This window comes from Kogia breviceps, chromosome 1 (genome assembly GCF_026419965.1).
Source record: "Kogia breviceps isolate mKogBre1 chromosome 1, mKogBre1 haplotype 1, whole genome shotgun sequence".
In the NCBI taxonomy this organism is placed as follows: Eukaryota; Metazoa; Chordata; class Mammalia; order Artiodactyla; family Physeteridae; genus Kogia; species Kogia breviceps.
Genome location: NC_081310.1, coordinates 125,936,126 through 125,962,319, shown reverse-complemented (window position 1 = coordinate 125,962,319; position 26,194 = coordinate 125,936,126). Strand labels below are relative to the sequence as shown.

Sequence of the window (26,194 nt, the reverse complement as noted above, 5' to 3'; positions counted from 1 at the left end):
GACAAGGATGTGGAGAAAAGGGAATCCTCATACACCATTGTGGGAATGTAAATTGGTGCAGGCACTGTGGAAAACAGTATGGAGGTTTCTCAAAAAACTAAAAATAGAACTACCATATGACACAGCAATTCCATTCCTGAGTATATATCCAAAAAAACCAACAACACTAATTCAAAAAGATACATGCACCTCAATGTTCATAGCAGTATTATTTGCAGTTGCCAATGTATAGAAGCAACCTAAGTGTCCATCAACAGATGATGGATAAAGAAAATGTGGTAGATATACCTACAATGGAATACTACTCAGCCATAAAAAAGAATGAAATTTTGCCATTTGCAGCAACGTGGATGGGCTTGTAGGACATTATTCTATATGCAATAAGTCAGACAGAGAAAGACAAATACTGTATGATATCACTTATATATGGAATCTTAAAAATACAACAAACTAGTGAATAAAACACAAAAGAAGCAAACTCACAGATATAGAGAACAAACTAGTGGTTACTAGAGGGGAGAGGGAAAAGGTATGGGGCAATATAGTGGTAGAGGGTTAAAAAAAGTTTATTATGGGATTTTATGAAATCATGTAAGTGACACTTTTTGAAAATTGTAACACATCACAGAATTTAAGGAATCTTTCATTCAAAAAAAAAAGTGAAGGAGAAATACTTTCTTAAACAAAGATTGAAGGAATTTGTCTCCAATAAATCTGTCTTATAAGAAATGTTAAATGAAATTTTGTGGTAGCCATCCTTTAAGACTGGCCCCCAGTGATTCTTGCCTCCTGATATACATGGCATTGTTTGGCTCCCTCTCTTAAGTCCACAAGTTTTCAGATCAAAAGAAACTGTACTCAAAGAACTGTACTTAAGGAACTATACCCAAGAAGCCTCATCACCTCTGGCCCTTATTTAGATGAGATTCTGGAATTCAAGCTGATTCTGTAGTGGGATGAGATTTAGGGGAATCTTGTGAGAAGGATGAGTCTATTTTGCATGTGAGAGTGACACTAATTATTGGCAGCCAGAGGGTGAACTGAGGTACTCAGCCTCCAAGATGGCGCCCAGTGATTCTTGCTTCCTGGTGTAGTCCCCTCTCATACTGAGGAGAGCTGTCTTGTGCAATCAATAGGATATTGCAGGAATGTTGGAGTGTGACTTTTGAGACTAGGTCATAAATAACGTTGCAGCTTCTACCTTGCTATCTCCTGGATCACCTGCTCTAGCATACATCAGCCTCCATGTTGTAAGGATATTCAAGAAGCTCTGTCACAAGATTCATGTGACAAGGAACTGATCTGCTAACTGTCAACATCAACTTGGCAGCCATGTGAGTGAACCTACTTGGAGAGGAATCCCCCAGCCCAAGTCAAGTCTTTAGATGACTGTGGCCCCAGTTGACATCTTGGTTGCAATCTCATGAGAGACCTCAAGACAGAAACCATTCAATTAAGATATGTTTGAATTCCTGATCCACAGAGCTGAGCGATAATATTTATTGTTGTTTTAGCCACTAAGTTATGGAGTAATTCGTTATACAGCAATGATAACTAATTCAGGTTTCAATTAAAATTCTAGAAGATTTAACAATCACATCATTGAAATTACATGAAATAAAGGATCATGAAAAACTAATCTAATTTTGAAAAAGATAAGTAAAATGGAAGAACTTCTTCCCCAGATATTAATACAAACTACAAAGCTATAGTAATAAATGTAGTATGCAATTACACAGAAACAAATACACAATGTAACAGAATAGAAAGTTCAGAAACAGAAATTGATGTCTGATAAAGGCAGCACCATAAATCAATAGAAAAAAAATAGATTACTTTCCAGATAGTGTTATGAAAACTAACTCAATATATACAGAAGAATAAAGTAGTATTCCCTGATTTATGCCATACACACAGGGAAATGCCATCTGGAATAAAGTCTCAAGTGTAAAAGGCAAATTTTAAAAGCTAATAGAAGAAGATAAAAGGAAATATCTGAGTGATTTTAGGGTTGAAAGGACTTCTCAAGCAAGACCTAAAAACACAAAACATTTTTAATGGATTTATATACATCAAAATTGAGAACTTCTGCTCACAAGGACATCACAGGCAAAATTGACAATTGACAGACCAAAGAAAATATTTTCAGTATTTAAAACCTGCTAAGGAATTAATATATGGCATGTATAAGAAACAGTTGCAAATGAATAAGAAAAAGACAGGAAATCTCAATAGAAAAACAGGCAAAGGATGTAAGTAGGTGAATCATTTACAAGGAAGTCCAGAGACTTCCATGGCAATCCACTGGTTAAGACTTCGCTTTCCAATGCAGAGGGTGAGAGTTCAACCTCTGGTTGGGGAGCTAAGATCTCACATGCCTCATGGCCAAAAACCAAAACATAAAATAGAAGCACTACTGTAACAAATTCAATAAAGACTTTAAAAAATGGCCCACATCAAAAATAAATAAATAAAACTTAAACAAAATAAAAATAAAAGGAAGCTCAGTGGAAAGTAAGTATAGAAATCAGAGAAACACACTAGAATCAGAGGAATGCCAATTTCAACACTGATATATACTTTAACATTAATCAAATTAATAAAAATTAAAAATCAGGGACTTCCTGGTGGCGCAGTGGTTAAGAACCTGCCTGCCAATGCAGGGGACATGCGTTTGATCCCTGGTCCAGGAAGATACCACATGTCGCGGAGCAACTAAGCCTATGTGCCACAACTACTGAGCCTACGCTCTAGAGCCTGCAAGCCACAACTACTGAGCCCACGTGCCACAACTACTGAAGCCCGTACGCCTAGAACCTGTGCTCCACAACAAGAGAAGCCACCACAATGAGAAGCACACACACCACAACGAAAAGTAGACCCTGCTCACTGCAACTAGAGAAAGCCTGAGCACAGCAACGAAGACCCAACGCAGACAAAAAAAAAAAAAAAAAAAAAAATCAGATAACAGCAATTGTAGGTAAGAAAGTAGAGAAATAAGATTTTTCCTACTCTACTGGCAGGAGTATAACTAAGGCAGTATTATGGAAAATAATCTGGTGGAATTTAATAAAATCAATGTACAAATTATCTCATGTTCTAACAATCACATACCTGGGTATAAGCATCAAAGAAACCAGGGCACAAATCAAAAAGCAACTTACATGAAGATATTTATCACAGTGTTATTTTATAGTTTCAGAAAGTTGAAAGTTACTTTAGGTGCCCATCTCTGGGGGAATAGATAAGTAAATGCAAAGCATACATAATCTGAAATATTACACTATATATTACTAATATACTATACGTAAAAACAATACAGCAGATGCATATCTAGCAACAAAATAGAGTTAAACATACAGCGTTGAGTGCAAAAAAGTTGAAACAAAGCAATAGCTATAAACCAATAACATTTGTATAAATTAATGCATTGACACACTCACAAAAATAACACTTTATTATATCAGGATACATAACAAACGCATTAAAGTAAAAGTGTGGGTAGAAGAAATGGAACAGAGTTGTGGATAATGAAAATAAAAATAAGTAAAATGATACAGTAGAGGAGACATGGTCAAATGATGATAGAGTATCATCAACTGAGGAAAATTATTAATTAAATTATATATCTGAGTTCCAAATGAAATGAATAATAATAAAAAACTGAATAAAAAAGCAAAACTGATAATGACAAAAAATAAAAACATGCAATTTACCATGTTAACAGATTAAAGGAGAAAAACATAAGTATCTCAATAAATGCAGAAAAGGCATTTGATACATTCAACTACTTATTCATGATTTTTAAGAAACAAAAATTTGGAAAACTGGGATTTAAAAGAAACTTTAGCAAGTATCTAGATAATTCTATACCAAGCATCATAATTTATAGGAAACATTAGAAGCATTCAGATTAAAGTCAGGAATGCACCAAGATACCTGCTAGCATTGCTCCTAGTCAGTATTATACTGGAGGCCCTAACCAACGCAAAAAGACACGATGATGAATAAGTATGAGTATTTTAAAGTAACAAAATTGTCATTATTTGAAAATCATAATCATTTTCATAGAAAATCCTGAGAGATGCAACCAAAACTCTAGGAATATAAGAATTCAATGTATGAAATTCAATTATATTACTATTTATAAGCAAATAAATTCATAATAGTAATTAAAGAGCTGAAAAAATGAATATATCATATTCATGTATTAAAATACTCAATTCTTTGAATTTTAATTACATATAAATTTAATATAGTAAAAAAAAACAATTTAAAGACACTAAAGGTTTATGACAAATCAGAAGCAGATATTTTTAGATTCAATAAAAAAAAGAGGGGGGAAAAAAGAAAAAAATGTCAACAGTTCAACAACAACAACAAAATGGGCAAAGGACACGAATTGTCAATGCACAGGGAAGGAAAATTAAAAGGCCAATCACCTTAGGAAAAGAGTCTCAATCTCAAAGTCAGCCAAAGAAATGCAGATTTGAAAAAAAAAACCCAGAAGATATTATTTCCACCCAATAATATCTATCAAGTTTTCGTGAAAATGGGAGGAAACAGGGACTTTCTGCTGAAGGCAACTGGTGGTAGTTACTAAAATAAAAAATATACAGACACTTATATGTAGACCTCTTAAAGAAACTCTTAATATTTGTGTTCTAGGATACATGAAGATGTTCACTACAGCATGATTTTTAAGACTGAAAACTGGAAACAATCTATCCCCCAGTAGCGGACTGGACAAACAAAATGTGGTGTATTCATAAGGTGGGTCTACACAACAGCCAAAAGAAATAGATCATGTCTACCTACCTCTAATCAATATTAAACAGATTTCATATATATAATATTGAGTAAGGAAAACTACAGAATTATAGGTACAGTATGATACCATGTACATAAATTAAAACCACACAAAACATACTATATTTGTTTATTGTTATTGTTAGTTTTTGTGCTCACATATCCTGATCCAGCTCTGGATGTACACAGGGGCATATCATAAATTAAAAATGGTGAAACAGTCTACCATATGACTCCAACCAAGATTCGTGTATACTTAACATTGGTAGGCAATGGAGACTGAAGATGCTTGAGCAAGCTGTCATATGGTTTGAGCTGTAATTTGGGGAGTATTCATCTTTCCAACTTGTGTAACGGAAACTGAAATGGAGAGATGATTTGGGAGGCTATTAAAGGAATCTAAGCAAGAAGTAATGTACTATATTAGTAAATGGTAAGTAGTGATAAACATGGAAAGAAGATAGTGAATCTCATTTCTACCTCCTTCATCATCATACCCAAACACCAAAGGTACTTGAAAAATGTCAACTGAGTATAAAATATATGATCTTAATCCTTAGCTCCTATCAATAATTTTGCAGGTTAAATAATCTTGGTATGTAACTGTGCATAGATGAACTTTAAGTCATTCGTGTATGAACTTGGCATTGGTATTTTGCATATTCATCTACCATCACAAAAATATGAGGGTTTGTTTACCCATAGTATCCACAAAATTAATATCTATTTTTCTCAGATTGAGACATTAAAAAATAATAAAAACTATGACTTATTACATGCCAGTCACTGTGGTAGGCATATACCTTCCTATCTAACCTTTACTTCAGCACTGTAAAGCAGGCATTACATTATAACCCCTCTTAACTGACAAGGCAACTGAAGCTCAAAGATAGGAAATAACCTGCCCAACATCAGAGTAAAGCTAGTAAATGGTGATACTGAGATGCAAACCAAAGTCTGTATAATTCCAAATCTGTGCTCTTTCCACTACCATCCTAATCTCTTCCACTAAACAACATCATTTATTTAGCTGTAATATAAACAAAATCCTCAGTTCCAAGTGGCAATGAATGTTGACAAGTCGCCCATTATTAAAACATCTTTGGGACTTCCCTGGTGGTCCAGTGGGTAAGACTCCAGGGGGCCCCAATGCAGGGGACCCAGGTTTGATCCCTGGTTGGGGAACTAGAGCCCACATGCATGTCACAACTAAGAAGTCCACATGCTGCAACTAAAAGATCCCACGTGCCGCAACTAAGACCCAGTGCAGCCAAAATAAATAATAAAATACATAAAATTAAATAACAACCTCTTGACCAAAGAGGTTTTTAAAAAATCTTTATTTTTTATAAATAAGTGTTTATTTTTAATAAATAATTATGATATGTTATGCTACCTCTTTTGGAGTTTTTAAGAACAGCTACTTACCCTCTTTAAACTCCAGTTTTTGAATGGTGTTAGTAATACTATTTATCTCACAGGATTTTTTAATCATTTGAGATAGTTTTAGTTACTGTCTTAATTTAGAAATCAATTGAGATTAAATGAGATAAAACATTTAAGCATTTAACAAAGTGTCTGGCATGTAGCTGATGCCAAATATTAGCAGCTTTTATTACCTTATTATTATATTTCATAAATATTTTACTATTAATAGAGTTTTACAACATAAGAGAATTATATTCTCAGTACTCAATATACAATCATGGAGCATCCACAATCTCAAATTCAAAGGTATTTAAAAATACATTATCTCTTCATTTAATTAAAAATATGGGAATCATCTAACAGCTCAACGGAATACTAGAATCATGCACAATACTTGAAGTTCATAGCAATTAATTTTTTCAGTTAGGCTGACATCTAGTGGACATCTGTAGCCATCCGAAAGATTTAAAATACATACATTTTTTTTAAAAACCTAGCAACATTCCATTAAATAAAAGACCAATATCTAATGTAAATGTTTTAAATGAAAAAGGAAAATCAAGTTGAGTATTGTCTGCCAGGCACTGAACTAAATGCTTCCCCAAACATCTCACTCATTGGTTCAAAGTTAAGTGTTTGGTATCTGCTATATGCTAGACAACTATTATACAGAATTTTTAAAAAGTAGATATGATCCCTTTCCTTTTAGAGTTCACAGACTAATAGGGATGAGTTATCAAACAATTATATAAATTAATAAAATTATAAGTTGTGTTTAGAGCTATGAAGGACATTAGAAGAGAATCCTTAACCCTCTGAGGAAGTGATTTGTGAACCAACTTCTTATTCTTTAAAAATATGGGAATCATCTAACAGCTCAACTGAACACTGGAGTTATGCACAATACTTGAGGTTCATAGCAATTAGTTTTTTAGGTTAGGCTGACATCTTATTCTTTAGAAGTTGGTTCACATATCCCCATCACAAATTTAAGACAGAGGGACAGCATGAGTGCAGGTCCTGAGGTGGGAAAAGGTTTGGTGCCAAAAGAATTGAAAGAAGGTCAGTGAGGCTATAGTTGTAAGGGAGACAACAGTACCAGATTAGATTAGACAGGTGTATATGGGGGCCAGATCAAGCAGGGCCTTGTGAAAGAATAGTCCATGTTACGAATTCAGGATTTATCATTTTATCATAGGTATCATAGAAGCCATTCGAAGTACTTAAACAGCGAAAGATATGTGATAAGATATATGGTTTTAAAAGAACATTCTAACTCCCTGGGGAAACGAAATGAAAGGAGATGAATGTGAATGTAGGGAAAGCAATTAGGGCCAATTAGGAGAATATTTCAATAGCCCAAACAATACATGGTTTGGGCTCAGACTATAGTGGTTGCTGTCAAGATGTATTGTGAAAGCAGATTCAGATCTTGGTGATGAACTGGATCTTGGGAAGGAACAAGGCATGAGGGACAAGAAAGCATTGAATATTCCCAGATTTCCACCTTGAAAAACTGAGCTAGTGGAGGTATTAAGGTGAGAAAGAGTGGAGAAAGAACAAATTTGAGAGTACAACTAAGTTTTTATTATCAAAGAACAACTCAGAGACATTTAGTTATTTACCTACAAACAAAATTTTTAACATACAGGGAGACAGTCATTAGGCTGCTATCCAGGAGCAAGGGCAAAAACTGTACTTATGAGGAAAAAACTGCAGACAGTCTCAGAAGACTGAGTTGTGTTTGCACATCTCTGATGGTAAACTAATTAGCTGACAGCAAAGAGGTCCATCTAGGCAGTCTGTCCTTGTGAAGGTTGTCCAGGGATAACAAAGAAAACAATTTAAATTGTACTGGATTTTCCCCAAACCCTGAGAGTTTGCTGTATAGCATATGTGGCAGGCTGTCCAAGGGTAATGTCTATCAAGATCCTTCCATTAGCATCTCTACCTTAACTGAGCCAGACCTGCATCATTTCTCTAATCAGTTATTTCTCAACTCCCTGGTTTTGGTCAAAACAAACTCCAAAAGACAAAAATCTCACCATGAGTGTTTCAGTTCCTTTTTTTGACTTATTATTATCAATTAGATGTCAACTCAAGATAATAGATGTGAAATAACATTTTAGGTCTCCAGATTCAATTCTATTGATCTGGCTGACTAGATAGTAGGACAGGTTATAGATTTTGTTCTTTATTCTAAGAATATTGAGAAACCACTAAAGGTTTGCAATCAAGTGAGTAACTTGATTAGAATCTGAATTTTATGATATTTATGAGACAATTGGAAAGTTGCCACTGACTCAGTATTTGCCAATATTAAGGAATTATTATTAATTTTGTTTTGGGTATGATAATGGTATTGTGGTTACATTGAACAAAAAAAAAGAGTTTTAGCTTTTAAAGAATTACATGCTGAAATACTAGTGGATGAAATGAAAATAAAATTGAAAGTCATCTGTGTATATATAGACATATATGAGTGGAATCAATATCTGTGGTATAAAGTGAGAAGAATAAAGGAATAAGATGATGCCTTGAGAAGCTTCATCTATTAAAGATGAAGAGATGAGGATGAGCAAAGACACCAGAGTATCTACTTGAGAAGTAGAAGGAAAACCAGAGGGGTGTTATGTCATAGAAGCCAAAGGAAGAGAGGTTTCAAGAAGGAAATAATACACATAAAATGCTTAAAACAGTGTGTGGCATATGATAAATGCTCAGTAAATACTGAATTATGATGATGGATAAGAAGGAAATAGTGTGGAATAAGTAATGGTAAGAGGTCAAGACAGAGAAATCACTGGTGACCTTAAGGAGAATACTTTTTGTGGAATGGGGGTTGGGGGAGGAGCTACATTAGAGTGGTTTCAGAGGTAAATGGGAGGTACAGACATTGAGACTAATTGGAGATAATTCTTTTAAGATGTTTGACATGGGAAGGAGATAAAAAAGGCAGTGGTTGGAATAGGATTGTGAGAGTGAAAAGAGGCAGTATTTGGTTTCGCAGCAATCAAGGGGAAGAGGAGTTTAAAAAAAGGAGAGACTTAAGCATGTTTAAATATTGGAAAGGAACTTGTAGAAAGGGAGAAAATGAAAATATAGGAAAGAAAGGGGTAAATATATGGACCCTAAAAAGGTGGGAGAGGTAGTATCCAGAACACACAGGGAAAGGACTGATATTTAATGGGCAGAGGAACATCTATTTTACTATAACAGGAGGGGAGAAATGACAGGAACACATGTAGGCAGACTGGAATGGATGTTTTCATTCTCCCTTCTCTAGGAAAACAATTCTCTGGAGCATATTCAGTGGGCTTTAAGTATCCAAATCTGTGGAATTTCCTGTTCTCATTTTCTCATGCAATATTTGATATTGTAGATCATTCCTTTTCTTAAAACTCCCTACACCCTTTTTAAATATATTTCAAGTAGACCAAAAAGTGCCTTATAAAATAGAATGAATGCCTGTATAACTAGCTTAAAAAATACAAATGAAGCTCTAATTCCATTCTCTTCTCCTCTCACAGATAAACACTATTTTGAATTAGGCATTTTTTCATTCCCATGCTTGTTTTTATGTTTTCTCCTTATTTTATTTTTCATTTATTTTTTTATCATCTTTATTGGAGTATAATTGCTTTACAATGTTGTGTTAGTTTCTGCTGTATAACAGTGACTCAGCTATACGTATACATATATCCCCATATATACTTGTTTTTATAATTTTGCCACTTACATGTACTATATATGATACATATGTAAGACATATGAACATATTTTTAAACAATATACAGAATTAATGTGGATATTTTAGTCTTTCAGTGACAATCTGTGAGAGGTAAATTTTCTCATTCTTTGTCTGAAAAGTGTCATTATTTGGAACTATTAAGTGATACTTTAGTTGTGTATTAAATTCTAAGTTTATTGGTTTTTCCTCAGCTCCTTGAAGATACTGTTTAATTAACTTCTGGCTTCCACTGTTGTTCTTGAGAAATCTGTTGCTACTCTAATGCTATTCCAATAGTTATTTCTTTGCAAGTAACCTATCTTTTATATCTGATTTCTTTCTGGATTTTATCTTTCTTTTTGCAGTATTCCAATTTGCTACAATGTGCCTAGAGTATACTTCTTTTTATTTTGCTTGAGACTTCTGATTATTGACCTTGAGACTTTATTTCATCAATTCTTTCAAAGTTTTGAAATTATCAACCATTATCTCATCAAATTTGTCTCTCTCCTTCTTTCTTATCTTGCTTTCTGGAAATCTTATTGGATAATGTATTGAACTTTCTCACCCTATCCTCATTTTTCTTAATTCATACTTTTCATTCCCTATTTCTTCATGCTGCCTTTCTATATAATTTCCTCAGAACTATCTTCATTTACTAATATCTCTTCATCTGCATCTAATAAGCTATTAATCAGTCCTTAAGATTTTTATTTTAATGACTGTATTTTAAATTTCCAAATGTTCTATTATTTTTTTAAATCTGTCTTTTCTTATTTTCACAGTGTCTTACTCTTCTCTTCAAGCTTTAACCTTCCTTTCCTTCTCACTGTATATCTCCTGATGGAAATCTTATCTATCACATCTATGCAAATACTCAAACAATTGTACCTTTAACCTGGTGTTCTTTCCCAAGCTTTAGTTACATATTTCCAACTGCCTTCTAAGCATTATTAGATGTCTCCTGTCTCATGCTCTAGGGTTTACCTGACTACTCTATGTGTAGTAGAGTAATAATGTTTCCTTTCTATGACTTTCTATAACACTTATCTGTTCTGTTCAACTAATACTTGACATCACACAACCTCACAGTGTAGGTTTTCTTTGCATGTGAACAAAACTAGATTATATGCCCTCGGAGCACAGGGATCACATTTTGTGCTTTGGAGTAAGACTTCTGGATATCTTTAACTCCAGCACAACCACTAGAATGCAGTCAAAACTAGACTTTCTTACATTTGACTTTCCATAAAATCTTATGTGTGTCTGTCCTTTGATAGAAGGGGCAATCTTATACTGGTTGGTGTCCTGTATTGAATTTACCAAAGAGATTGCTCATAATAGGTGTCTGTTAGTTGATCTGATTGGTAAGCAACAGGTAAGTGGGTCTTTTTGAAATTTTCCTTGGGAACTTAAGAGTTTAAACTTATACCACTGCATTTGATGATATTGTCTCCTTATTCCCATACTTCAAAGCATCAGTGAATAACTGATATGTACCTTTCAGTATAGGAAGCTTATTGCTAGTAAGTGTCATATTAACCTAAATTACAACAATGTGGGTCAACCTGTTATTTTACTCTTTCTTTTAGTCTTCATCTCAGGTCACAAGCTAGTATCATTAACTAAAGTATAAAACAAAAGTATAATCAAGCAGAATGAGTGGAATGAGTATTCAGTTCTTCCAGTGAAAACTTGGGCATAAAGACCAAGATATTTCTAGAAATACTTTGAAAGAGAATAACATTGCTGTTAACCTAGCACTTTTACTCAGGAACAAAGAAGGTGGCGAATTAAATTATTCCAAGATCCTAAGCATAACAGGAGAGAAATTATGTCATTTTGAGGTGAGGGAAAGTTTTGACTTTTTGGCCAATATCTATGGCAAGCCATGTGGATTGTGTCAGAAGCTGGTTTGTTTTTTTCACTTGAAATATAATGCAGATTTAATTATCATATTAATCCTTAAATATGAATTACTAGACAAAATTAATTAGGTATCTTACTCTCACATATTAAATTTTTGAGAAGAAACTAGTTATTTTTTCTCTTTTTTCCTCCCTCTCTATCTTTTATACAACACATACATTCCTATTGTAAAACACTAAAGCAGTTTTTAAGTATATACAGTTAAATGTTAAAGTTCCTCTTTATCCACCCAGTCTCTTCCTCTTTGCCTCTTTCTCTATGTGTACCATTCTGTACCAATGTGGGTATGTAAATTTTATGCTTATGTATAAATATATATATTCTTTTATAATAAATAAATGGAATCACACTGTAGGTATAATATATGACTTGCTTTTTTTCTCTTAACAACATAATTGAGACATTTTTTCCATTTTAGTACATATTTATCTCCATCATTCTTTTAGCAAGTGTATAGTATTCCAAATTATGAAAGCACTATAAGTCATAAAACTATTTCCTTACTGATTAATATTTAAGTTGTTTCCAATTTTTTAGTATTAAAACAGTGTTGCAAAAATATCTTTGTATACTTATCTCTGTACAAACATGTCTTTGGATAGATTCCTACTGGTAGAATTGCTGGGTCAAAGACCTTATACATTTTATATGTTGATAAATAATTATCATCCCAAACGTCTTTACAATGTATAACTTCCTTCAACAGTATATTAGAGTGCTTGTTTTCCTACATCCTCTAGTGACACTGAACATTAATCCTCTCTGTTTAATTCTCTACTGAAAATTAGAAATAATAAAAGCAGTATAAGTTTATAGGGAGACAAAGGAAAGGTAAAAAAATATGAGTTCTCATTATCTCATCTTTCATATAATAAGTTAATAGACAATGCCTAAGACTGAAACCAGTAGTCAAAGGAGGGGGGAAAAAACAACTCATACAAAAAGATTCCAATGACTCCAAGAGGGGTCCTTTAGGATCTAATACCTCTTGCAGAAAAGAAATAATGAAGTTTAGCTATTCATTTTTCATTCTAGTTTTTTGTTTCTGTTAAATTCAAGTAAACTTAATTTAATACCTTTTATAACTGTCCCTTTCTCTTTTTTATCTTTCCTTCTGTGTCTCCCTCACTCATTCTTCATCTGTATTTATACAGAAAGAGATTTTCACCAAATGTTTACACTGGCGATTTCTGGGTGGTGGTTCTGGGTTGCTGGTTGCTTTCTTCCTTGTCCATTGCTTTGCCATTTGAATATTTTAATTTTTGTTTTGTTTTGTTTTTTGGGTTTTTTTGCAGTACGCGGGCCTCTCACTGTTGTGGCCTCTCCCGTTGCGGAGCACAGGCTCCGGACGCGCAGGCTCAGCGGCCATGGCTCACGGCCTCCGCGGCACGTGGGATCCTCCCGGGACGGGGCACGAACCCGCGTCCCCTGCATCGGCAGGCGGACTCCCAACCACTGCGCCACCAGGGAAGCCCCCATTTGAATATTTTTAATGAGCATGCATCATATTTATTAAATCAATAAAATTGCTACTCTAAAATTTAAAAATTAAAATATGAAAGAAATGTTATATATAAGTGTGTATACACACACACACACACACGCAGACACACACAGGATGAAAATCCAAGTGGTAAAGAAAGATACAAAATGAAAAGTAAAAGACTTCAACCCTTCCCACTCTTTACCCCATTGTACTTTTTCCCCAAAGATAACCACTGAAAAAAAGTTTCTTAAAATTATTGCATATACAAAGTACTTATATATACATAACAAACACATTCATTTTTTATTTACACAAAGACTCACATACCGTTCCACATGTTTTATTTTATTATTATATCTTAGAAATCTTTCCACATCAGCACTTTCAGATACACATATTCACTGCCAGTCCTTGCTGCCACATTCACATAGTGTTAACAACACTTCATGAATAAAGAATTCCAGCAGACCAATGAGAGAATAAGATAAGTTTATATGGAAGCTTCCAACCAATGACACTGAAAATGATGAGAAGGTAAGGGCAATCTGTAGTTCATCTTCCTTTCAGTCCTTCCTTATTCATCATTAAGCCAAAGGTACAGAATATTGGTAGAATGTGCATATATCAAGAAATGAAATTTTTAAAACTGAATTAGATTTGTGCAGCATTTCTACTACTTTGGTAAGAATGAAATAGAAATGTAAGGACACACTAAGAATTACAAATTGTGTAATTTCAATGATTATGCATACATGTTAAAAATGGTATTATATTTGTGTTTTAAAACTGGCATTTACAATATGAAGATGCAAGGTAAAATTCATGCTAATAATCTAAATTTTTATTATTATTTTTTTGCTTAGAATGACATTAAGTAGCAAATTAAAAACACTATGAAAGTTGAGAGACCACTGAAGAAAGGAAAAAGTTTTCTACTTTTGTACCTTTGGCCCTTTTCTCCTATTTCTTTCTTTTTTTTTTCCTTTTGCGGTACACGGGCCTCTCACTGTTGTGGCCTCTCCCATTGCGGATCACAGGCTCCAGACGCGCTGGCTCAGCAGCCAAGGCTCCCGGGCCTAGCCGCTCCGCGGCATGCGGGATCTTCACAGACCAGGGCACGAACCCATGTCCCCTGCATCAGCAGGCAGACTCTCAACCACTGCGCCACCAGGGAAGCCCTCTCCTATTTCTTGAACAAGGGGTTCCATACTTCCATTTTGTACTCTGCCCTGCGAGTTATGTTGCCTACCCTGTTCAGCCTAAAAACTGAAAGGAAGTTGCAGTGCAGCAGAAAGAACACAGGAGACTTTCAGTTCTTGCCGCACAGAAGCAGGGCAGATATTGATAGTTGCTTGTCCTATAACTCTTCTCCACTTCTTCTTTGCTAACAGTACCCCCATCTTGTTCAGCATGACAATGTGCCTTGTTAAAAAAAAAAATGGGTATTTTTCAACAGCGCACACTTTATTTACCAAACTCTATTGCTTTTAGAAGGAATCAAATGACCCACGTCTGGTCAAAGAGATACAAATAAAAGTTTACTAGGTGGGGCTTATGAAAAAGCTATTTTCTTGATTTAAAAAAAAAAAAGAGAAAGCAGACTCAGTTGCAAGTACCTTTTGATTTCACCTTTCATCTTTTTTCTGCCTTTAAGACATATGTGATGCCTATAAGTATAGGAACCATCCTGAGATATGGGGATGAAAGCTACATGCTACAAATAGCAAAATAGAAACATAGAAAGCTGCCAACCTCTGAACTTCTTAGCAGGTGAAAAAATGAATCCCTATTTTGGTAAGTCACTGTACCCAGGCTTCTGTAACTTAAGCTGAACACAATCAATTCCTAACTAATACAGGAAGACTAGATAACATGAAAGCTCTTCCATTACAAACACCTAGTAATGTGACGTAGAGTGAAAAAAAATATATTTTAATACATATTTGAGTTTACAAAAAAAGACTGAGAAATATTTGGGTGTCAGAAATAAAGAAAGAACTGAACACTGGAACTCTGAGCACACAGTATGATCCTATCTTGAGTGGGAAGGGGGTTGGATGAGGAAGGTAGCTTTAAACTCATATGGTAGCTAGAGATAAGAATTTGGGCCCTTGGTGCAAGCAGAAATTAGAAACTATGAGCCCCTCCTCATGCCCTCCCCCCATAAAAAGATCTGGGAAGTTCTGTACCCTCAGCAAAAAAGTCAATCCCTGGCACAGCAAGATGACAAGGAAGATTTTCTATCATGGAACAAGCTCTGAAAAGGGCGGAGAGAAAGGTCTCCCAAGAGAATTTATAATCATGATTTGTGTTCCTACTGATAGGGTTTCAAATTTACCATATCTGAATGATCTTGGAACTTCTAAGTCCAGAAAGAAATTCATACAAAAATTGGTCACTGCAATGCTTTTTGTAAGTTTGAAACTGTTTCAATATTTTTAAAAACGGTTTTTAAAAAGGGGATGGGTGGGCTTCCCTGGTGGCGCAGTGGTTGAGAGTCCGCCTGCCGATGCAGGGGACACGGGTTCATGACCCAGTCCGGGAAGATCCCACATGCCGCGGAGCGGCTGGGCCCGTGAGCCATGGCCGCTGAGCCTGCGCGTCCGGAGCCTGTGCTCCGCAACGGGAGAGGACACAACAGTGAGAGGCCCACATACCACAAAAAAAAAAAAAAAAAAAAAAAAAAAGCCCTAAAGGCTGGCTGAAAAATAACTACACATCAGGAAAATGAGAAGAAAAACACATTGAAATGGGTAGGAGAGGCTGGGACACAATCTCACCATAAACCCCACCCCCAGCATGCAATCCAGAATCAGGAGAGAATTCAAACCCAGAGCTTCTCACTGAGGCGTACAGGGGTGGAACCCCACATCCAGCACCCCAGCTTTTAAGACCTGCTCTTGAGAGATGAGCCCCCAAAATATCTAGCTTTGAAAACCACTGAGGCTTGCATGCACTGAACCCACAAGACTCAGAAATGGCTTTTAAAAGGCTCGAGTGCTAGGACTCATCCTCCCCAGGACCCAGCACAGAGATAGACAGTAACAAAGTGAAAGAGGCTTACTCTACTTATGTTAAAGCATTAGCCTGACAGGCAGGCATCTAATTTAACTCACACATGTAGGAGATTGCTGAAACCTTTCCTGGGGACAGAGACTGGTGATGCCATCTTTGTACTCTCCCTCTGCCTTGCTCTAGCCCCCTAGGGGACATAATCTCTCTCTTTTTCTTTTTCCAGTGGGTACCATCTTTATTCTCCCCCCTCTGCCTCACTACAGTCAGTGGGTACCATCTTCACGCTGTCCCTCTACAGTGCTCCAGAGTACCAGTATCTCCCAGAAGGGAGTTTTTACACATGTCTGCAAGCCTGATTTGTATAGCTACTGCCCAGGGGATGCCCCTTGACTGCTGACTCTGGAGGCCAGGGGAGTTTGTGTTCCTGGGCCTGAAGGGACTGTAACAATCAGAGAGACAGTTCTAGGAAGGCTACCACCCTGGTGCATTGTCCAGACAGCAAACTGAAACACACCCCCAGCGTGTGAAAGGAGTCTATTTGCTAGTCCAGGAGCTTTAGCCTGAGGTGCAGGCTTCTGCCTTGACACATATCTAGTGGCCTAAGGAAGTGCTCGCAGGGAATACAGGCCAGTGGATGGAATCTTTGCACAGTCCCTCTGCCTTACTCCAAATCACCAGTATCTCCCAGAAAGGAACATAAACCTTTGTCATATACCCCAATTTTTGCAGCTTCTACACAGGACACCTCTACATGGCCTGGCTCTGGTGGCCAGTGGGGCTTCTGCTTGCAAGTCGCACAAGACTGTAATCAATGGAAGAAGAGTTCTTAAACAGATACCACCCCCAGAGCACAGGAAGAGGCAACAAAGTTCAGTCTCTCTGTGAAAGAGGCCTATTAGCTAATCATCATACATGCAGCCTAGAAGCATGCTTCTAGTTAAACACACATGTAAGGGCTGACTGTAATCCCTGCCACAGACCTCAGAGGGCAATTGCTATCTTCGCACTCTCTCTCTGCCATGCACCAGAGTGCTAGTATCTCCTAGAGGGGAAGTCTTACACATATATGGTCCCTTGGTTTTTATGTCTAGTACCCCAGTTTTTGAGGATACTGTCCAGGTGACACCCCTTGACTGCTTGCTTCTTGTGGCAGGGGACTTATATGTACCAATCAGAGACACAACTCTTGACAGGCTACTACCCCCAAGGTACTACACAGACAACAGACTGAAAGATATCCCCAGGCTTTTTGTGAAAGACGCCTATTTTCTTGTCCTGGAGCTTCGGCCAGATGGGCAAGTTTCAGGTGTGGCACACACCTAAACACCTATGCAGCTACTCTCAGAGAACACAGCCCAAAGGATGCCATCTTTGTGGTCTCCCTCTGCCTCGCTATGTCTCACTAGTATCTCAGAAAAGAGCTTATACACTTGTCTAGAGCCCTGATTTTTATGACTGCCACCAGGGGAGACCTTGAGATTACCTGGTTCTGGTGACCAGTGGGGCATACACTTGTGGTCCCACAGGACTGTGTATATTTGCATTTTTAAAAGCTGCTGTCTGAGGGTCTGGCTTCCAATCAGCCTGAACCTACACGCTGACTGAGATCCTCCCCTCTGGGACACTGACAAGTGTTGGCACACCCTTGACTACTGAGAACTATTTAAAATATAATAGCCTCCTTGGATAATCACAAAGGTTTGAGAGACAACCAACACCTAGGGCAGGGTTGAATGACAAAGTTCATCTCTTACATGAAGCCACTATTTCTAGAATGGGAGAGGTGGTTATTTCATCAAATGCATAGATATCAACAGGGAGAGTTAAGTACAATGAAGAAACAGGAATATGTTCCATACCAAACAACAAAATAAAACCTCAGGAAAAAAAAACTTTAATGAAACAGAGATAACTAATTTATTTGATAAAGCATTCAAAGGATGGTCATAAAGATGCTCACCAATCTCAGGAGAAGAATGGATGAACACAGTGAGGACTTAAAAAAATATTAGAAAATATAAGAAAGTGCCAAGCAGAAGTCACAGAGTTGAAGAATACAATAACTGAACTGAAAAATACACTACAGTGGTTAAACAGCAGGCCAGATGAAACAGAAGGAAAGATGAGTCAACTCGAAGACAAGGCACCCAATCAGAAGAACTCACCCCATCAGAGCATCAGAAAGAAAAAAGAAGAGAGGAGACCTTCAAGATGGCAGAGGAGTAAGAGGTGGAGATCACCTTCCTCCCCACAAATACATCAAAAATACCTCTACATGTGGAACAACTCCTACTGAACACCTACTGAATGCTGGCAGAAGACCTCAGACTTCCCAAAATGCAAGAAACTCCCCCACGTACCTGGGTATGGCAAAAGAAAAAAGAAAAAACAGAGACAAAAAAATAGGGATGGGACGTGCACCAGTGGGAGGGAGCTGTGAAGGAGGAAAGGTTTCCACACACTAGAAGCCCCTTCACAGGCGGAGACTGCAGGCGGCAGAGGGGAAAGCTTCAGAGACATGGAAGAGAGTGCAGCAACAGGGGTGCAGAGGGCAAAGCGGAGAGATTCCCACACAGAGGATAGGTGCCGACCAGCACTCACCAGCCGGAGAAGCTTGTCTGCTCACCCACCAGGGCAGGTCGGGAGTGGGAGCTGAGGCTCGGGCTTTGGAGGTCGACCTCAGGGAGAGGACTGAGGCTGGCTACATGAAGACAGCTTGAAGGGGGCTAGCGCACCACAGCTAGCTGGGAGGGAGCCCGGGAAAAAGTCTGGACCGGCTGGAGAGGCAAGAAACCATTGTTTTGGGGTGCGTGAGGAGAAGGGATTCCTGCTCCATGTGCCCACAGACAGCAGAGCACCGCCTAAGTGAGCTCCAGAGACGGGCACGAGTCACAGCTCTCATCTCTGACCACAGAGATGGGCATGGACCGCTAATGCTACTGCCGCTTCCACCAAGAATCCTGTGTGCAAGGGCAGGTCATGACCCACAGCCCCCCGGGAGCCTGTGCAGGACATCACTGCCAGGGTCCTATGATCCAGGGACAACTTCCCCAGGAGAACACACCGCATGCCTCAAGCTGTTACAATGTTATGCTGGCCTCTGCTGCCACAGGCTTGCCCTGTATTCCAATTATGACTACCATACCCTTCCCTCTCCTCAGCCTGAGTGAGCAAGAGAGCCTTAATCAGCTGCTGTGTTAACCCCCTCCTGTCTGGGTGGGAAACAGAGGACTGAAGGTGGCCTATATACAGAGGTGGGGTCAAAACCAAAGCTAAATCCTAGGAGCTGTGCAAACAAAGAAGAGAAAGGGAAATTTCTCCGTGCAGCCTCAGGAGCAGTGGATTAAATCCCCACAATCAACTTGATAAACCTTGCATCTGTGGAATTCCTGAATAGACAATGAATGTTCCCAAAATTGAGACAGTGGACATTGGGAGCAACTGTAGACTTGGGGTTTGCTTTCTGCATATGATTTGTTTTTCATTTTATGTTCATCTTCATTTAGTTTTTAGTGCTTATTATCACTGGTGGATTTGTTTATTGGTTTGGTTGCTCTCCTCCTTTTCTTTTTTACTTTTTTCTCTTTTAATGAGCATGCATGTGTATGTTTCTTTGTGTGATTTTGTCTGTTTAGGTTTCCTTTTACCATTTGTCCTAGAATTCTGTCTGTTTGGGTTTTTTTGTTTTGTTTTATTTTGTTTGTAGTTTCTTTGTTTCTTTTTATGACTGTGTATGTGTATGTATCTTTGTGTGATGTTGTCAGTTTAGTTTTGCTTTTACCATTTGTATTGCAAGCGGTTCTATCTGTTCATTTGTTTGTTTGTTTGTTTTTCTTCCTTTTCTTCCTAGCCGTGTAGCTGGCAGGGTCTTGGTGCTCCGGCCGGGTGTTGGACCTGAGCCTCCAAGGTGCTAGAGGCGAGTCCAGGACATTGGACCACCAGAGACCTCCTGGCCCCATGTAATATTAATCAGCATAAGCTCTCCCAGATATCTCCGTCTCAACACTAAGACTGAGCTCCACACAACAGCCAGCAAGCTACAGTGCTACACGCCCCATGACAAACAACTAGAAAGACAGGAACACAACCCCAACCATAAGCAGAGAGGCTGCCTAAAGTCATCCTAAATTCACAGACACACCAAAACACAACACTGGACACAGCCTTACCTGCCAGAATGACAAGACCTAGGCCGAATTACCAGAACACCAGGCATCAATCCCCTGCACCAGGAAGCCTACACAAGCCACTGAACGAACCTCACCCACTGGGGGCAGACACCAAAAATAACAGGAACTATGAACCTGCAGCCTGCGAAAAGGACACTACAAAAACAGTAAGCTAAACAAAATGAGAAGACAAAGAAATATGCAGCAGATGAAGGCACAAGGTAAAAACCCACCACACCAAACAAATGAAGATGAAATAGGCAGTCTACCTGAAAAACAATTCAGAGAAATGATAGTAAAGATGATGTAAAATCTCAGAAATAGAATGGAGAAAATTCAAGAAACGTTTCACAAGAAACTAGAAGAACTAAAGATGAAACAAACAACAATGAACAACACAATAAATGAAATTAAAAATACTCTAGAAAGAATCAATAGCAGAATAACTGAAGCAGAAGAACAGATAAGTGACCTGGAAGATAGAATAGTGGAAATAACTGCTGCAGAGCAGAATAAAGAAAAAAGAATAAAAAGAATTGAGGAAAGTCTCAGAGACTTCTCTGACAACGTTAAATGCACCAACAACTAATTATAGGGGTCCCAGAAGAAGAAGAGAAAAAGAAAGGGACTGAGAAAATATTTGAAGAGATTATACTTGAGAACTTCCCTAATATGGGAAAGGAAATAGTCAATCAAGTCCAGGAAGTGCAGAGAGTCCCATACAGGATAAACCCAAGGAGAAACATGCCAAGACACATATTAATCAAACTACCAAAAATTAAATACAAAGAAAAAATATTAAAAGTACCAAGGGAAAAAAACAAATAACATAAAAGGGAATCCCCATAAGGTTAACAGCTGGTCTTTCAGCAGAAACTCTGCAAGCCAGAAGGGAGTGGCAGGACATATTTAAAGTGATGAAAGGGAAAATCCTACAACCAAGATTATTCTACCCAGCAAGGATGTCATTCAGATTCAACAGAGAAATTAAAACCTCTATAGACAAGCAAAAGCTAACAGAATTCGGCACCACCAAACCAGCTTTACAACAAATGCTAAAGGAACTTCTCTAGGCAGGAAACACAAGAGAAGGAAAAGACCTACCATAAAAAACCCAAAACAATTAAGAAAATGGTAATAGGAACATACATATGGATAACTACCTGAAAGTAAATGGATTAAATGCTCCAACCAAAAGGCACAGACTGGCTGAATGGATACAAAAACAAGACCCATATATATGCTTTCTACAAGAGACCCATTTCAGACCTAGAGACACATACATACTGAAAGTGAGGGGATGGAAAAAGATACTCCATGAAAATGGAAATCAAAAGAAAGCTGGAGTGGCAATAGTCATATCACATAAAATAGACTTTAAAATAAAGAATGTTACAAGAAAGGACATGACATAATGATCAAGGGATCAATCCAAGAAGAAGATATAACAATTATAAATATATATGCAGCCAACACAGGAGCACCTCAATACATAAGGCAACTGCTAACAGCTATAAAAGAGGAAATCAACAGTGACACAATAATACTGGGGGACTTTAACACCTCACTTACACCAATGGACAGATCATCCAAAGTGAAAATAAATAAGGAAACAGGAGCTTTAACTGACACAAAAGATCAGAGAGATTTAATTGATATTTACAGGACATTCCATCCCAAAACAGCATTTTATACTTTCTTCTCAAGTGTGCCTGGAATATTCTCCAGGATAGATCACATCTTGGGTCACAAATCAAGCCTCAAATAAATTTAAGAAAATTGAAATCATATCGAGCATCTTTTCTGAACACAACGCTATGAGATTAGAAATGAATTACAGGGAAAAAAAACATAAAATACACAAACACATGGAGGCTAAACAATACGTTACTAAATAACCAAGAGATCACTGAGGAAATCAAAGAGGAAATGAAAAAATTCCTAAAAACAAATGACAATGAAAACACGACGACCCAAAACCTATGGGATGCAGCAAAAACAGTTCTAAGAGGGAAGTTTATAGCAATACAATCCTACCATAAGAAACAGGAAACATCTCAAATAAACAACTTAACCTTACACCTAAAGCAATTAGAGAAAGAAAAACAAAAGAACCCCAAAGGTAACAGAAGGAAAGAAATCATAAAGCTCAGATCACAAATACATGAAAAAAAAAATGAACAGAACAATACCAAAGACCAATAAAACTAAAAGCTGGTTCTTTGAGAAGATAAACAAAATTGATAAAGGAAAGAAATCATAAAGCTCAGATCACAAATAAATGAAAAAAAAATGAACAGAACAATACCAAAGACCAATAAATCTAAAAGCTGGTTCTTTGAGAAGATAAACAAAATTGATAAACCATTAGCCAGACTCATCAAGAAAAAAAAGAAGACTCAAAAAACAGAATTAGAAATGAAAAAGGAGAAGTAAAACTGACACTGCAGAAATACGAAGGATCATGAGATTACTACAAGCAACTATATGCCAATAAAATGGACAACCTAGAAGAAATGGACAAATTCTTAGAAATGTATAACCTTCCAAGACTGAACCAGGAAGAAATAGAAAATATGAACAGACCAATCACAAGCACTGAAATTGGAACTGTGATTAAAAATCTTCCAACAAACAAAAGCCCAGGATCAGATGGCTATACAGGTGAATTCTATCAAACATTTAGTAAAGAGCTAACACCCATCCTCTCAAACGCTTCCAAAATATAGCAGAGGGAGGAACACTCCCAAACTCATTCTACAGAAGAACCATCACCAGGATACCAAAGCCAGACAAAGATGTCACAAAAACAGAAAACTACAGGCCAATAACACTGATGAACATAGATACAAAAATCCTCAACAAAATACCAGCAAACAGAATCCAACAGCACATTAAAAGGATCATACACCATGATCAAGTGGCGTTTCTCCCAGGAATGCAAGGATTCTTCAATGTACGTAAATCAATCAATGTGATACACCATATTAACAAATGGAAGAATAAAAACCATATGATCATATGAATAGATGTAGAAAAAGCTTCTGACAAAATTCAACACCCATTTATGATAAAAACTCTCCAGAAAGTGGAGACACAATAAAGGCCATATATGACAAACCACAGCCAACACTGTTCTCAGTGGTGAAAAACTGAAACCATTTCCTCTAAGATAAGGAACAAGACAAGGTTGCCCACTCTCACCACTATTATACAACATAGTTTTGGAAGTTTTAGCCACAGAAATCAGAGAAGAAAAAGAAATAAAAGGAACCACATCTTAAAAGAAGAAGTAAAACTGTCATTGTGTGCAGATGACATGATACTATACATAGAGAATCCAAAAGATGCTACCAGAAAACTACTAGAGCTAATCAATGAATTTGGTAAAGTAGCAGGATACAAAAGTAATGCATAGAAATCTCTTGAATTCCTATACATTAACAATGAAAAATCAGTAAGAAAAATTAAGGAAACACTCCCATTAACCATTGCAACAAGAAGAATAAAATATCTAGGAGTAAACCTAACTAAGGAGACAAAAGACCTGTATGCAGAAAACTATAAGACATTGATGAAAGAAATTAAAGACAAGACAAACAGATGGAGAGATATACCATGTTTCTGGATTGGAAGAAGCAACACTGTGAAAATGACTATATTATCCAAAGCAATCTACAGTTCAAATCAATTGCTATCAAACTACCATGGCATTTTTTCACAGAACTAGAGCAAAAAATTTTACAATTTGTATGGAAACACAAAAGACCCCAAATAGCCAAAGCAATTTTGAGAAAGAAATATGGAGCTCGAGGAAGCAGGATCCCAGACTTCAGACTATACTACAAAGCTAAGTAATCAAGACAGTATGGTACTGGCACAAAAACAGAAATATATCAACGGAACAGGATAGAAGGTCCAGAGATAAACCCACGCACATATGGTCACCTTATTTTTGATAAAGGAGGCAAGAATGTACAATGGAAAAGACAGCCTCTCCAATAAGTGGTGCTGGGAAAACTGGACAGCTACATGTAAAAGAATGAAATTAAAACACTCCCTAACACCATACACAAAAATAAACTCAAAATGGATTAAAGGCCTAAATTTAAGGTCAGACACTATAAAACTCTTAGAGGGAAACTTAGGCAGAACACTCTTCGACATATATCAAGCAAGATTTTTTTTTTTTTTTTTTTTTTTGGTATGAGGGCCTCTGACCTTTCCCATTGTGGAGCTCAGGCTCCAGATGCGCAGGCTCAGTGGCCATGGCTCACGGGCCTAGCAGCTCCGTGGCATGTAGGATCCTCCCAGACCGGGGCATGAACCCATGTCCCCTGCATCGGCAGGCAGACTCTCAACCACTGCGCCACCAGGGAAGCCCAGCAAGATCTTTTTTGACCCACCTCCTAGAGTAATGGAAATAAAAACAAAAATAAACAAATGGGACCAATGAAACTTAAAAGATTTTGCACAGCAAAGGAAACCATAAAAAAGATGAAAAGACAACCCACAGAATGAGATAAAATATTTGCAAATGAAGCAACTGACAAAGGATTACTCTCCAAAATATAAAAGCAGCTTATACAGCTCAGTATCAGAAAAGCAAACTACCCAATCCAAAAATGGGCAGAAGACCTAAACAGACATTTCTCCAAAGGAGATCTACAGATTGCCAACAAACACATGAAAGGATGCTCAACATCACTAATCATTAGAGAAATGCAAATCAAAACTACAATGAGATATCACCTCACACTGGTCAGAATGGCCATCATCAAAAAAATCTACAAACAATAAATGCTGGAGTGGGTGTGGAGAAAACGGAACCCTCTTGCACCCTTGTTGGGAATGTAAATTGATACTGCCACTATGGAGAACAGTATGGAGCTTCCTTAAAAAACTAAAAATATAGCTACCATACGACCCAGCAATCCCACTACTGGGCATATACCCTGAGAAAACCATAATGCAAAAAGAGTCATATACCACAATGTTCACTGCAGCTCTATGTACAACAGCCAGGACATGGAAGCAACCTAAGTGTCCATCAACAGATGAATGGATAAAGAAGATGTGGCACATATATACAATGGAATATTACTCAGCGATAAAAAGAAATGAAATTGAGTTATTTGTAGTGAGGTGGATGGACCTATAGTGAAGTAAATCCGAAAGAGAAAAACAAATACCGTACGCTAACACATATATATGGAATCTAAATAAATGGTTCTGATGAACTTAGGGGTAAGATAGGAATAAAGATGCAGACATAGAGAATGGAGCTGAGGACATAGGGAGGGGGAAGGGTAAGCTGGGACGAAGTGAGAGAGTGGCATTGACGTATATACACTACCAAATGTAAAATAGATAGCTAGTAGGAAGCAGCTGTGTAGCACAGGGAGATCAGCTCGGTGCTTTGTGACCACCTAGAGGGATGGGATAGGGAGGGTGGGAGGGAGGCACAGGAGAGAGGGAATATGGGGATACATGTATACATATAACTGATTTACTTTGTTATACAGCAGAAACTAACACACCATTGTAAAGCAATTATACTCCAATAAAAATGTTAAAATATAACAAGAAAGAAAAAAGAATGAATAAAGGTGAAGATAGCTTAAGAAA

At 37.3% G+C, this 26,194-nt stretch overlaps 1 protein-coding gene across 17 annotated transcripts in view; it reads right to left on the bottom strand.

Moving 5' to 3' along the window:
- Window positions 1-26,194, bottom strand: part of ODF2L (outer dense fiber of sperm tails 2 like) — a 339,482-nt gene that overhangs the window by 287,966 nt on the left and 25,322 nt on the right. For 10 of the 17 annotated variants that reach the window (XM_067043211.1, XM_067043246.1, XM_067043192.1 and 7 more), the window contains one exon: window positions 18,999-19,174. The exons of the other annotated variants lie outside the window; for them this stretch is intronic. The gene's annotated coding sequence lies outside the window, so the exon portion shown is untranslated. The remainder of the gene's footprint in view (window positions 1-18,998; window positions 19,175-26,194) is intronic. 17 annotated transcript variants of the gene reach the window in all.